The sequence below is a fragment of the Aegilops tauschii genome, chromosome 1 (assembly GCF_002575655.3).
Source record: "Aegilops tauschii subsp. strangulata cultivar AL8/78 chromosome 1, Aet v6.0, whole genome shotgun sequence".
Lineage (NCBI taxonomy): Eukaryota > Viridiplantae > Streptophyta > Magnoliopsida > Poales > Poaceae > Aegilops > Aegilops tauschii.
The window spans coordinates 322,144,929-322,159,022 of NC_053035.3; positions in this window are offsets into that span (position 1 = coordinate 322,144,929).

Consider the following 14,094-nt stretch of genomic DNA (forward strand, 5'->3'; position numbering starts at 1 on the left):
ACGATCTAGACTCGAGCAGCGCTCCTCTCCAACGAGACTTTCCTAAAATCTGGCATGACACGCTAGGTCAGTACATTGAATGTACTTGCAAGCTCACAACAGGCATAATCATAATGGCAAACAATATCATGCTACTTAACCAATTAATAATAATGGAACACTATATGTCCAACATGCTGTGATCATGCTCGAACGTCCCTCGGGACAACTTACCAACCGTGATCATTCTTGGATCACAAACAAACCATCAATGTGGTCTTAACAGGAGTAACTCGTGATCCTTACGGCGATCACAACCACGACCAAAATTTGGTCCCGAACATCGCGATGGCCTTTCTGCCATCCTCATCAATGCAAAGTTCATATCTTAGTGTGCAAATTTTATTAAACGTTGACTCATGGTGGGACCTACTACGAGGTGTCCGTGACCGTGGACTCGGCTATCGATAGATTATACACTCTGCAGAGGTAGCACACTGTACCCACACCACGGAACCCATGGCCTCGCACTCCCATTCGGGTGGACCAACGGCATTCCGATGAAACCCTTCCATTGCCATGACACTCTCCCGGCCACTCCGACCCATTCCCCAACGGGCTAGTCCTGGGTGGCCCCGTGTCTACCAAAGACACACCGACCACCGTTGTGGCCAAAACGATCCCACTCGGAGACCCGGTACCATAATCTCAACAACAGGCACACAAGGTTATGCCTGCTTACCGGGCCAGGGTAAGCATGACGTAACCTTCCCTAGTTGGAGGCACCGACCAGAGACAATGTCAATGGACCGAATCATGGCCTTCCCACAAAGGCAAATGTGGTTGCACTGGGAAAAACTTGATTCAGCGGCACCATGACCCAGTCAACGGTATATTCAAGTTGAGTTATATTCAGGTTCAACTTAAAATGAAAATGACCGGTGTCATAGCATGCCATGAAATGCAAAACTACACATGCATCACATAATAACGAGAATGACTGATGTCAACCATATTCACACTAAGCATAAACATCAACAACTTATTTTACTTTGCTAGTCAAGGTAACTCACATTTTAACCGAAATATTTTACAGCAAGTTTTATTATTTTCTCATGCAAGAAAATAACTTCGATAAATTTCTCACGTGTATAACAAAGATTATACCGCAAACAAATCCTAATTTCTTTACCAACCAAGTGAGGTTCAAACATTCTGTAAGTCAAGTAAAATGACTAAACAAGTACTTAACAGAATATTTTCTAGCAATTTTTTATCATTTTATTTATGCAAGAACATAACTTTAAATAATTACTAACATGCATAACAAAATTATTTCTATCATCACCACAAATAGATCTTAGCTTTGCTTTACCAACTAAGCTAGTTTCCACATTCTGTAGATCAAGCATATTAACTAACAAACACTTAACAGAATATAAATAACACAATAGTTATTTAAATGCATGGATTAATCATTTCATTCAAGTAAGAAAATCATAAATATTGAAATGACACCATGAAAATGTTGTTGTGGCTTGCCTTAGTGCAGATGAGGTTCACAAGCCTTCTGGTGATCCTCAATACAAGCCTCACCCTCTGAAAATAATTTTAAACACAAAAGGAAAATATCAAGAACACTTCTGAAAATCACCAGAAATTCTAAACAGCTCAGAAAAATCTCATCTTTGGTGAGCTGCTAGATTTCTTTGCAAAGAACAAGATGCAAAAAGAATCAATTCACTTGGACTTATGGTTGAGGAGTTATGGCTGTTTGAAGTGTTCTGTAAATTCAAATGAATTTGAATAAAAATAAATAGACTGGGGGGTGACGTCGAAGGCGTAAAGCCCAGGGGCGCCACCACTGGTACCGCTTCGCGCGCGTACAGAGTGGCTGACTAGCAGGCCCCGCTAGTCAGGTTAGGAGGAGGGGAGAAGGAAACAGAGGGAGTCGCAGCTCCGTCGGAGCTCTCGCCGGCGACGAGGACTCCTTGGCCAAAACGAGAGGGAGGGATGGAAAGAGGGGACGGTGGCGCACCTGCCCGTACTCGTAGCGTAGCTAGGGGTGGTCGGATGGTGTCGGAATCAACCTCGCAAGTGGAGGCAGAACACGGTGGTCGCCGGAGATGAAGAAGACGGCGAGCAGAGGCTACTCCAGGAGCTCCAGAGGGGCGGGACGGCTTCACCGGAGAGGGGCGGAGGCCCTGGAAGGGTCGCCCTGCCTGGGAGGGGCTGGAGCTACCGCGGCGACCAGAGGGGATCGCTGGCGAGCTCGAGCTCGGGGACGGCAGCCCGCGGCCTGCCCGGCCGGGCTACGGCTTCCTACTTGCTTATGGGGTGTGTGGGAGTGCTGGATGGTGCTCGAGGCGGCTGGGGGCGGCTCCATTTATAGGCAAGCGGCGAGGGGGTTTCGCGTTCCGCCGGTGGACACCTGTCCATGGCGCCCGGCGACGAGCGGCGTCAATGAGAGGGGGAGAAGGCGACGCAGCTCACGCGGCAACTGTTGGCAGACGGAGACGAACACAGGAACGAGGAGAAGGCGACGAGCACAGTGCGCACCGCACTGTTGGGTTGGCCGGACCGTGCCCGTGCTCGCTGCGGCGAGCTCCGGCGTCGGCGAGCGCCAGAGGGGAGTTAAGGGAGTTGAGACGAAGATGGTGGCGAAGTTTGGCGCACTACGACAGTCGGGGAAGCGAGCACGCGCGAAACAGAGCGCTCGGCGGCACTCAGAGCGCGTCGACACGCATGCCAGCACCCCTGGACGAACACGGTCACTGCGTGGACTATGACATCAGGCTGAGCTAAGCCTAAACTTCATGTCTGGCGTGTTGTTCGTGGTAGATTGAGATGTTAGCACGCTTTGGTTTGGATCCAGGTGCAGTAGAGAAGTTTTTACACGCCAGGTAAGTTTCTGGTCAGTAACTTTGAGAGGTTACTGAGGTCAAATGGCTGGGAATTAGAGGTTGTGCTTTGGAGGTTAGCCAAGAGTTACTAAGGTGAAAATGCACAAGAAAACCCAGGCACAATGGAGCAAGTAAAATGGTAGTTGTTGTAGAAACCACCATTTCTGTCCAGAACAGAAAATATTTTATATAGCAAAAATATTCCAAAAAGTGATGAAATATTTTTGCTCAGGAAGGTGCCCTAGGGTTCAAAGAATATTTGTGAATTATCTCAGATTTTTCTGGGCCATAAAAATTAGGGTTGCTTTGGAGCATATTGATCTGGCTAGGGTTTTTGAGAGAAAAATGAATAATTTTCATTTAAGAAAAATATTCCAAAGATTATTTTGGGATGGATCAGAAGGGGAATGATGATTAGGGAGGGAAATGAAGCACTTGGGTGAAAGCCAAGGGTACCCAAGTGTTTAAGTCCATATGAAAAGATTCAAAAACTCCAAATTTCAAAATGACTTCAAATGAAAATCAAGCAAATGAGAGAGGGCAAAAACCAGGCTGTCACAGTAGGTGCGAGGGACTCGCGCGTAGCCTCCTACTAGATTGATACCTTGGTTCTCAAAAACTGAGGGAAATACTTACGCTACTTTGCTGCATCACCCTTTCCTCTTCAAGGGAAGACCAACGCAGTGCTCAAGAGGTAGCAAGAAGGATTTCTGGCGCCGTTGCCGGGGAGGTCTACGCAAAAGTCAACATACCAAGTACCCATCACAAACCCTTATCTCGCGCATTACATTATTTGCCATTTGCCTCTCGTTTTCCTCTCCCCCAATTCACCCTTGCCGTTTTATTCGCCCTCTCTTTTCCGTTCGCTCCTTTTCCGTCTGCTTGTCGTTATGGCTAGCTCAGTCTTCACCCCTTCGTCTCCAGACTTTGAAGTTCTCCACTTCAAGCAAAGACAAGGGGAAAATTTAAAAGATTCTTGGTTTAGGATGCTCGAATCTTATCGTAATTGCAATTTAGAGGGAGATTTTAAAATCTTGCTTCGCAATGTTTATGTTGGTCTAACCTTGCCCCATAGACAACTCCTCGATTTTGCTGCCAAGAGTAATTTTATTGATATTGATCCTAGCTTCGCTTACGAAATTATAGAGGGGATAGTGGGAGTACTCCCCCTACAAAAAGGATCCTCTCCGACCCAAGAAGAAACTCAAATCCTAGAGAAATTATGTGAATTGCAAAAAATTGTTGAACCTCTTAAAAGTATTGGTGGGAATATCAACCGCATGAATAATTTGATTACGCTTTGCAATAAGCGGATGGATGCTTTGGATCAAAGGATCACCGAGCATAACTCCATTAAGAAATTGCCTACCAAAGATGGCAATACCTATATCTATCCTTGCTATTATGCCTAGCTAGGGGCGTTAAACGATAGCGCTTGTTGGGAGGCAACCCAATTTTATTTTTAGTTTTTTGCTTTTTGCTTCTGTTTAGGAATAAATATTTGTTCTAGCCTCTGGTTAGATGTGTTTTTATGTTTTAATTAGTGTTTGTGCCAAGTTAAACCTATAGGATCTTCTTGGATGATAGTTATTTGATCTTGCAGAAAATTCCAGAAACTTTCTGTTCACAAAAACAATTGTTAAAAATCACCAGAACGTGATAAAGTATTGATTCCAATTGCTTCTTATCAATAAAAAAATTTCCTAGGTCTTCCTATTTTGGCTGATTTTTTGGAGTTCCAGAAATTTGCGTTAGTTACAGATTACTACAGACTGTTCTGTTTTTGACAGATTCTGTTTTTCATGTGTTGTTTGCTTATTTTGATGAATCTATGGCTAGTAAAAGAGTTTATAAACCATAGAGAAGTTGGAATACAGTAGGTTTAACACCAATCTAAATAAATAATGAGTTCATTACAGTACCTTGAAGTGGTCTTTTGTTTTCTTTCGGTAACGGAGCTCACGAGATTTTCTGTTAAGTTTTGTGTTGTGAAGTTTTCAAGTTTTGGGTGAACGATTTGATGGATTATGGAACAAGGAGTGGCAAGATCCTAAGCTTGGGGATGCCCATGTAACCCCCAATATAATCTAAGGACACCAAAAAGCCAAAGCTTGGGGATGCCCCGGAAGGCATCCCCTCTTTCGTCTACTTCCATCGGTAACTTTACTTGGAGCTATATTTTTATTCACCACATGATATGTGTTTTGCTTGGAGCGTCTTGTATGATTTGAGTCTTTGCTTTTTAGTTTACCACAATCATCCTTGCTGTACACACCCTTTTGAGAGAGAGACACATGATTCGGAAATTATTAGAATACTCTATGTGCTTCACTTATATTTTTTGAGTTATATAGTTTTGCTCTAGTGCTTCACTTATATCTTTTAGAGCACGGTGGTGGATTTGTTTTATAGAAACTATTGATCTCTCATGCTTCACTTATATTATTTTGAGAGCCTTAAAATAGCATGGCGATTTGCTTTAATTAATATCATGAGAAATTTGATGCTTGATAATTGTTTTGAGATATAAAGGTGGTAATATCATAGTTGTGCTACTTGAGTAATTGTGGAATTGAAAAATACATGTGTTGGAGTTTGTGATTCCCGTAGCATGCACGTATGGTGAACCATTATGTAACGAAGTCGGAGCATGAAGTATTTGTTGATTGTCTTCCTTTGTGTGGCGGTCGGGATCGCGCGATGGTTAACTCCTACCAACCCTTCCCCTAGGAGCATGCGTAGTAGTACTTTGCTTCGAGGGCTAATAAATTTTTGCAATAAGTATAAGATTTCTTTATGACTAATGTGAGTCCATAGATTATACGCACACTTACCTTTCCGCAATTTTCTAGCCTCTTCGGTACCGTGCATTGCCCTTTCTCACCTTGAGAGTTGGTGCAAACTTCGCCGGTGCATCCAAACCCCGTGATATGATACGCTCTATCACACATAAACCTCCTTGTATCTTCCTCAAAACAGCCACCATACCTACCTATCATGGCATTTCCATAGCCATTCCGAGATATATTGCCATGCAACTTTCCACCGTTTCATTTATCATGACACGCTCCATCATTGTCATATTGCTTTGCATGATCATGTAGTTGACATTGTATTTGTGGCAAAGCCACCGTTCATAATTCTTCCATACATGTCGCTCTTGATTCATTGCATATCCCGGTACACCGCCGGAGGCATTCATATAGAGTCATATTTTGTTCCAAGTATTGAGTTGCAATTCATGAGTTGTAAGTAACTAAAAGTGTGATGATCATCATTATTAGAGCACTGTCCCAAGTGAGGAAAGGATGATGGAGACTATGATTCCCCCACAAGTCGGGGTGAGACTCCGGACTAAAAAAAGAGGCCATAAAAAAAGGCCCAAATAAAAAAATTAGAGAAAAATAGAGAAGGGACAATGTTACTATCCTTTTACCACACTTGTGCTTCAAAGTAGCACCGTGATCTTCATAATAGAGAGTCTCTCATTTTGTCACTTTCATATACTAGTGGGAAATTTCATTATAGAACTTGGCTTGTATATTCCAATGATGGGCTTCCTCAAATGCCCGAGGTCCTCGTGAGCAAGCAAGTTGGATGCACACCCACTTAGTTTCTTTTTGAGCTTTCATACACTTATAGCTCTAGTGCATCCGTTGCATGGCAATCCCTACTCCTCGCATTAACATCAATTGATGGGCATCTCCATAGCCCGTTGATTAGCCTCGTTGATGTGAGACTTTCTCCTTTTTTGTCTTCCCACATAACCGCTACCATTATACCTTATTCCACCATAGTGTTATATCCATGGCTTGCGCTCATGTATTGCGTAAGAGTTGAAAAGGCCGAAGCGCGTTAAAAGTATGAACCAATTGCTTGGCTAAAACCGGGGTCGTACATGATATGAATATTTTGTGTGGGGAAGATGGAGCATAGACAGACTATATGATTTTGTAGGGATAACTTGCTTTGGCTATGTTATTTTGATAAGACATAATTGCTTAGTTAGTATGCTTCAAATATTATTGTTTTTATGTCAACATTAAAAATTTATCTTGAATCATATCAAATCTGAACATTCATGCCACAATAAGAAGAATTACATTGAAATTATTCCAAGTAGCATTCCACATCAAAAATTCTGTTTTTATCATTTACCTACTCGAGGACGAGCAGGAATTAAGCTTGGGGATGCTTGATACGTCTCCAACGTATCTATAATTTTTGATTGCTCCATGCTATATTATCTTCTGTTTTGGACATTATTGGGCTTTATTATTCACTTCTATATTATTTTTGGGACTAACCTATTAACCGGAGGCCCAGCCCAGAATTGCTGTTTTTTTGCCTATTTCAGAGTTTTGCAGAAAAAGAATATCAAACAGAGTCCAAACGGAATGAAACCTTCGGGAACGTGATTTTCGGAATGAACATGATCCAGGAGACTTGGACCCTATGTAAGAGAAGCTTCTAGGAAGCCACAAGGTAGGGGGCGCACCTACCCCCCAGGGCGCGCCCTCCACCCTCGTGGGCCCCATGTTGCTCCACCGACGTACTCCTTCCTCCTATATATACCTACGTACTCCCAAACGATCAAATACGGAGCCAAAAATCTAATTCCACCGCCGCAACCTTCTGTACCCACGAGATCCCATCTTGGGGCCTGTTCCGGAGCTCCGCCAGAAGGGGCATCGATAACGGAGGGCTTCTACATCAACACCATAGCCTCTCCGATGAAGTGTGAGTAGTTTACCTCAGACCTTTGGGTCCATAGTTATTAGCTAGATGGCTTCTTCTCTCTTTTTGGATCTCAATACAATGTTCTCCCCTCTCTCGTGGAGATCTATTCGATGTAATCTTCTTTTGCGGTGTGTTTGTTGAGACCGATGAATTGTGGGTTTATGATCAAGTTTATCTATGAACAATATTTAAATCTTCTGAATTCTTTTATGTACGATTGGTTATCTTTGCAAGTCTCATTGAATTATCAGTTTGGTTTGGCCTACTAGATTGATCTTTCTTGCAATGGGAGAAGTGCTTAGCTTTGGGTTCAATCTTGCGGTGTCCTTTCCTAGTGACAGTAGGGGCAGCAAGGCACGTATTGTATTGTTGCCATCGAGGATAACAAGATGGGTTTTTTTTTATCATATTGCATGAATTTATCCCTCTACATCATGTCATCTTGCTTAAAGCGTTACTCTGTTCTTATGAACTTAATACTCTAGATGCATGCTGGATAGCGGTCGATGTGTGGAGTAATAGTAGTAGATGCAGGCAGGAGTCGGTCTACTTGTCTCAGACGTGATGCCTATATACATGATCATACCTAGATATTCTCATAACTATGCTCAATTCTGTCAATTGCTCAACAGTAATTTGTTCACCCACTGTAAAATACTTATGCTCTTGAGAGAAGCCACTAGTGAAACCTATGGCCCCCGGGTCTATTTTCCATCATATTAATCTTTCAACACTTAGTTATTTCCGTTGCTTTTATTTTACATTGCATCTTTATCATAAAATTACCAAAAATATTATCCTATCATATCTATCAGATCTCATTCTCGTAAGTGACCGTGTAGGGATTGACAACCCCTTATCGCGTTGGTTGCGAGGATTTATTTGTTTTGTGTAGGTGCGAGGGACTCGCGCGTAGCCTCCTACTAGATTGATACCTTGGTTCTCAAAACTGAGGGAAATACTTACGCTACTTTGCTGCATCACCCTTTCCTCTTCAAGGGAAAACCAACGCAGTGCTCAAGAGGTAGCAAGAAGGATTTCTGGCGCCGTTGCCGGGGAGGTCTACGCAAAAGTCAACATACCAAGTACCCATCACAAACCCTTATCTCCCGCATTACATTATTTGCCATTTGCCTCTCGTTTTCCTCTCCCCCAATTCACCCTTGCCGTTTTATTCGCCCTCTCTTTTCCATTCGCTCCTTTTCCGTCTGCTTGTCGTTATGGCTAGCTCAGTCTTCACCCCTTCGTCTCCAGACTTTGAAGTTCTCCACTTCAAGCAAAGACAAGGGGAAAATTTAAAAGATGCTTGGTTTAGGATGCTCGAATCTTATCGTAGTTGCAATTTAGAGGGAGATTTTAAAATCTTGCTTCGCAATTTTTATGTTCGGCTAACCTTGCCCCATAGACAACTCCTCGATTTTGCTGCCAAGAGTAGTTTTATTGATATTGATCCTAGCTTCGCTTACGAAATTATAGAGGGGATAGTGGGAGTACTACCCCTACAAAAAGGATCCTCCCCTACCCAAGAAGAAACTCAAATCCTAGAGAAATTATGTGAATTGCAAAAAATTGTTGAACCTCTTAAAAGTATTGGTGGGAATATCAACCGCATGAATAATTTGATTACACTTTGCAATCAGCGGATGGATGCTTTGGATCAAAGGATCACCGAGCATAACTCCATTAAGAAATTGCCTACCAAAGATGGCAATACCTAGATCTATCCTTGCGGCTTCTTGCCCTTCGGCATGTTGTTTGTCCGCCTGAGCAGCCTTTAGTCGCTCCTCCAACTGATATGTCGATCCTGCCACAGTATAAAGGATATTTAGCAATCATTGTTGGCACAGTATCATATTTTCCGGACACTGTTGTGCTTACCATCAGATGCCTTCTTGGATTTCTTCAAATTTTCCAGTTCGGGGGTGACAACAGATAGCTCGGTCCGACATTCTTCAAGCTCCTTGGACAATATGTTATTTTTCTCCTTTAGTACCTGGAGATATAACGACCCTTAAATCAGTTGGGCCAACTGCTTCAAGTCTCGGAGTCTACTGGCATATGACCATGTAAAATTGTGTCAAATTTTATGTGTATTTTGTTTGAGAACAGCTGAATAACTCCGGCAAGGCCGTCTCGAGTGGCCCGGATATAGGCATCTATTGAACTCAATGCAGTGAATTCTTGTTCGGACAAGGCTCGAGCATGTATAGCTTCCTTCAAGCGGCGGTGATTCATCACGCTTTCCACTTCAGAATTCGTGACCGACACGTCATCCGAATCCTCTTGAGGAGTCAGAATGTGCGCGGTATTTGCTTGCGTCCTAGTTGACGAGCCCGGCACCGGATTAGCGGACATCTGGCTAATCGGGCGTTTTCCCACCGTTTGCCGCGTACTCCTCCTAAGAATAAAAAAGGGGAGACTCTTAGGGTGTGTTTGGTTTCAATCACCAACTAGAATGGCATGGGTCGGACCCGTGACTGGGCCTCATTCCTGTGTTTGATACATAGATGGAACGGGAATCAAGTCGTTCCCACCGAGCGAATATTCGGGTGATATGCGGAACCCGCCGATACCTCCAAATCGAAGGAATCACGCGGAACCGGTCGCGTCTCCTCTCTCGAGCCTCCTCCGCCTCGTCTCTCCCCTCCCTCCCTCTGCTCTCTCACAGCCACAACGCTCTCATCTAGGCGGCGGAATGGGTAGCAACCGGTAGGGGCTGGTGGTTGTTGGCGTCGGCCACAACCTAGATGGCGGCCTGACGTGCAGGGAGGCGGCTGCAAATTTGTGGCGTCGACCAGATCTTCCGGGGAGCGGCGGCGGCCTGATCTGCTTGTGGGCAGCGGCCTGATCTGCTTGTGGGCGGCGGCAACCTGATCTGCTGGTGGGCTACGGCGGCCTGACTTGCTGGTGAGTAGGCGGCCGGTTTGTTGGGGGCGGCGACTAACCTGGTGCCTTGCTGCTGGCAGCAACCTGGCCTAATGGCACAGCCATGCAGGGACATGGGAAGAGGAGCCTGGTGTGGTATTATTCGACGAAGACTAGCACACGAGCAACTTCTGGTTCTTCATCCGATCTGAAGCTTACTCAGGGGTCTAGTGGCGGCAGAGGAGCAGTGGCAGATCGCCAATGACAACCGGCCAACAAGTTCATTAGCTCTTAATCATAGTTTGACCGTGGCTTTAGGACTTAGAGTTAGAGGTGATACATCATTGTCATAATGTGCATTATTATCTTCTTTTTCTTTTTTCATATATTTTTATTCTTCTCTGTAAATTGATTCTTTTTTTGCTTGTGCAAGAGGAAATAGTTGCAGATAGGTTTGATGTCATATTTATAATGCTTTGCGAATGTACCTTACCAAAGTGAACCAAATCCATTATGTTCCATCTCTTCAACCAAACACTGAAATGTGACCATTCCATTCCATGTATTGCCTCCAACTAAACACAGGAATGGAACCGACCCATTCCACTGGAATGGAACCATTCCATTCCATTCCACTTCGTTCCGCAACCAAACACACCCTAAACAATCCAGACTCATGCCTAGGCATGCCTTAAGTATACATACCTCTTGGAAGACCGTGAGGTCTCCGTGGTACTCCCGGTCCCTGGAGCGTCGGTCCTGATAAAATCTGGATTAGTACAACAGGAGAGGATACAAATGATGATCTCTTCTTAGGAAGCCTCTGGATACTCACGATGCAGAATGGGTAAGGGCAAGGGTAGTCGGCGATGATGGCCACTTCCGAACCGTTAAGGCTCGCTTGATAGAATACCCCATCGTCGAATTCTATATATATATATATATCCGGATCCTCGCAAAAGCCAGGATCTTTGTCGCGATTATGATCCTCCAGCTGAGGAGCAGGCAGTGGACGTCCTCGATCATCCTCCTCCATGACTAAGTTGGTGGCAATAAAAGGTGCATTCGATTAGTATCTGCAATGCAGTAAAATAAGCACAGATGAATCAAGATCTTACCCACTCAATAGGGGTGTACATAGAATAGGCCTCCCGGTAGTTCAACCGGAGAAAATCTTCTTTTTCGCCCTTATACAGATCGGCCAAAATGGAGGCCAGTTCAGCTGGGGTATCCGGACCCTGCCGTCTGTAACGGGACGCGTCGTCTTCTCCGTTGTAGCACCATAAAGGAGTCACTCTGGATTGAAGAGGCTGCACACACCTCTTTATTGCGATCGCCATGACTTCAACTATTGAGAGTTCGGAATGGGCTAACAACATGACCTTGCTGACCAACCTCTGTATCTCCACACTATCCTCTTCTTTGGGACTTCGGGGACGCCAGTTGAGGCGCTTCTTTAGAGGAGCGCTGGAAAATTCAGGAAGACCGCGCCTGACTGGATCTGGCAGCGGAACATCATCCATATAGAACCACTCCGAAGACCACTGCGGGAATACCTCTTTAGGTGTTCCAACGAGGTATCCGGATCCGACTATGCACCATACTTCGGCGCCACCCACCTCAAATATGGAACCTCCTCGGTGGTGGGGAACGAGGCAGCAGAACTTCCTCCATAATTCAAAGTGGGCCTCAATGCCCAAAAATAGCTCACAGAGGGCAACAAAGCCTGAGATGTGCAAAATCGAACCTGGGGTAAGGTTGTGTAGTTGGATGCCGTAAAATTCCAATAATCCCCTGAGAAAGGGATGGATTGGAAATCCTAGGCCCCGCAATAGGAATGGGACAAAGCACACCCTCTCCTCCTTATTGGGGTTGGGTAATTCTCAGCCATCGCGTCATTGCCTACTGAATACAATCCCACTCGAAAGGAGACTAGATCCGCGAGGGGGAGGTAGCCTTGCGTCTAGAGCCGGCTTAACTAAAGATGAGGCACGGAGCAACTCTGCCAATCGCCCTCTTGAGGGCCATGGGGGCGCGAAGAAGATCCTGGGGCGCTGGTCATGGTGGAGGGCTTTGCTTGTGACTGGACTTGGCGATTTTCTTTCTGCGCGATATGAGATGCCATTTGGAGATCTATGTATCCTTATATAGATACCATCCGAGCATGGCGAAGGGCTTATTTGCAAAAAAGAGCATGATCGTTCATATTCAATCAGCGCGCGGAAATCGAAGCATCGACAGGGGGATTGTAAAAGGCGTCAAGATAATCGCCGGATTATCATCGGTCCAGATTATAATGAAGAACCCGCCTTGCAAAGCCAAAGACATGAGCCGAATACTACGTCATCATTGAAGGCAATTCAGGGGCTACTGAGGGAGTCCTAGATTATGGGGTCCCCGGGCGTCCGAGCTATGTGACATGGGTCGGACTGATGGACCGTGAAGATACAAGATAGAAGGCCTTCCCCCGTGTACGGATGGGACTCTCCTTTGCATGGATGGCAAGTTTGGCGTTCGGATGTGTAGTTTCCTTTCTCTGTAAACCGACTCTGTACAACCCTAGGCCCCTCCAGTGTCTATATAAGCCAGAGGGTTTAGTCCGTAGAGGCTATCAGAATTCATACATGCTAGACATTTAGGGTTTAGCCATTACGATCTCGAGGTAGATCAACTCTTCTAACCCCTATACTCATCAAAGTCAATCAAGCAGGAAGTAGGGTATTACCTCCATTAAGAGGGCCCGAACCTGGGTAAACATCGTGTCCCCCGCCTCCTATTACCTTCAATCCTCAGACGCATAGTTCGGGACCCCCTACCCGAGATTAGCCGGTTTTGACACCGACAGGTAGGATATGACCAACACACATTCTTCTTATGGCTTGGGGAGGAATTTCATCACCTACATCACAAGTACCACTTTGCTCCACTTGGGAGCCGTTATTCTCATCAAACTCCACGTTACACGTCTCCTCAATAAGTCACGGTAAGCATGAGAGTTTGTAGCATAACCAACAAAATATGCCCTCATGAGCTCTAGCCTCAAATTTAGACAAACGAACACCTTTCTTGAGAATGAAACACTTACACCCGAACACCCGGAAGTACTTGAGGTTGGGCTTGTTACCGGTGAGTATCTCATATGGAGTCTTGTTCAAGCCTTTGTAGAGATAGAGCCGATTGGATGCATGACAAGCGGTGTTGATGGCTTTGGCCCAAAAGTTGTATGGAGACTTGAACTCCGCCATCATGGTCCTTGCCGCATCCATCAACATTCGGTTCTTCCGCTCCGCTACACCATTTTGTTGAGGGGTGTAAGGTGCGGAATATTGATGCTTGATCCCCCATCACTAAGAAACTCATCCAAGGTGTAGTTCTTGAACTCGGTGCCGTTGTCACTTCTTATCGTCAAGATCTTTGCATTGTGTTGGCGTTGAGCTTCATTTGAAAAGTCGATGATGGTTTGTTGGGTCTCACTCTTCTTCTTGAAGAAATATACCCAAGTGTATCTTGAATAATCATCCACAATCACCAAGCAATACTTTCTACCCCCAAGACTATCAAAGGATGGAGGTCCAAAGAGATCCAAGTGAAGGAGCTCCAAGGGCCT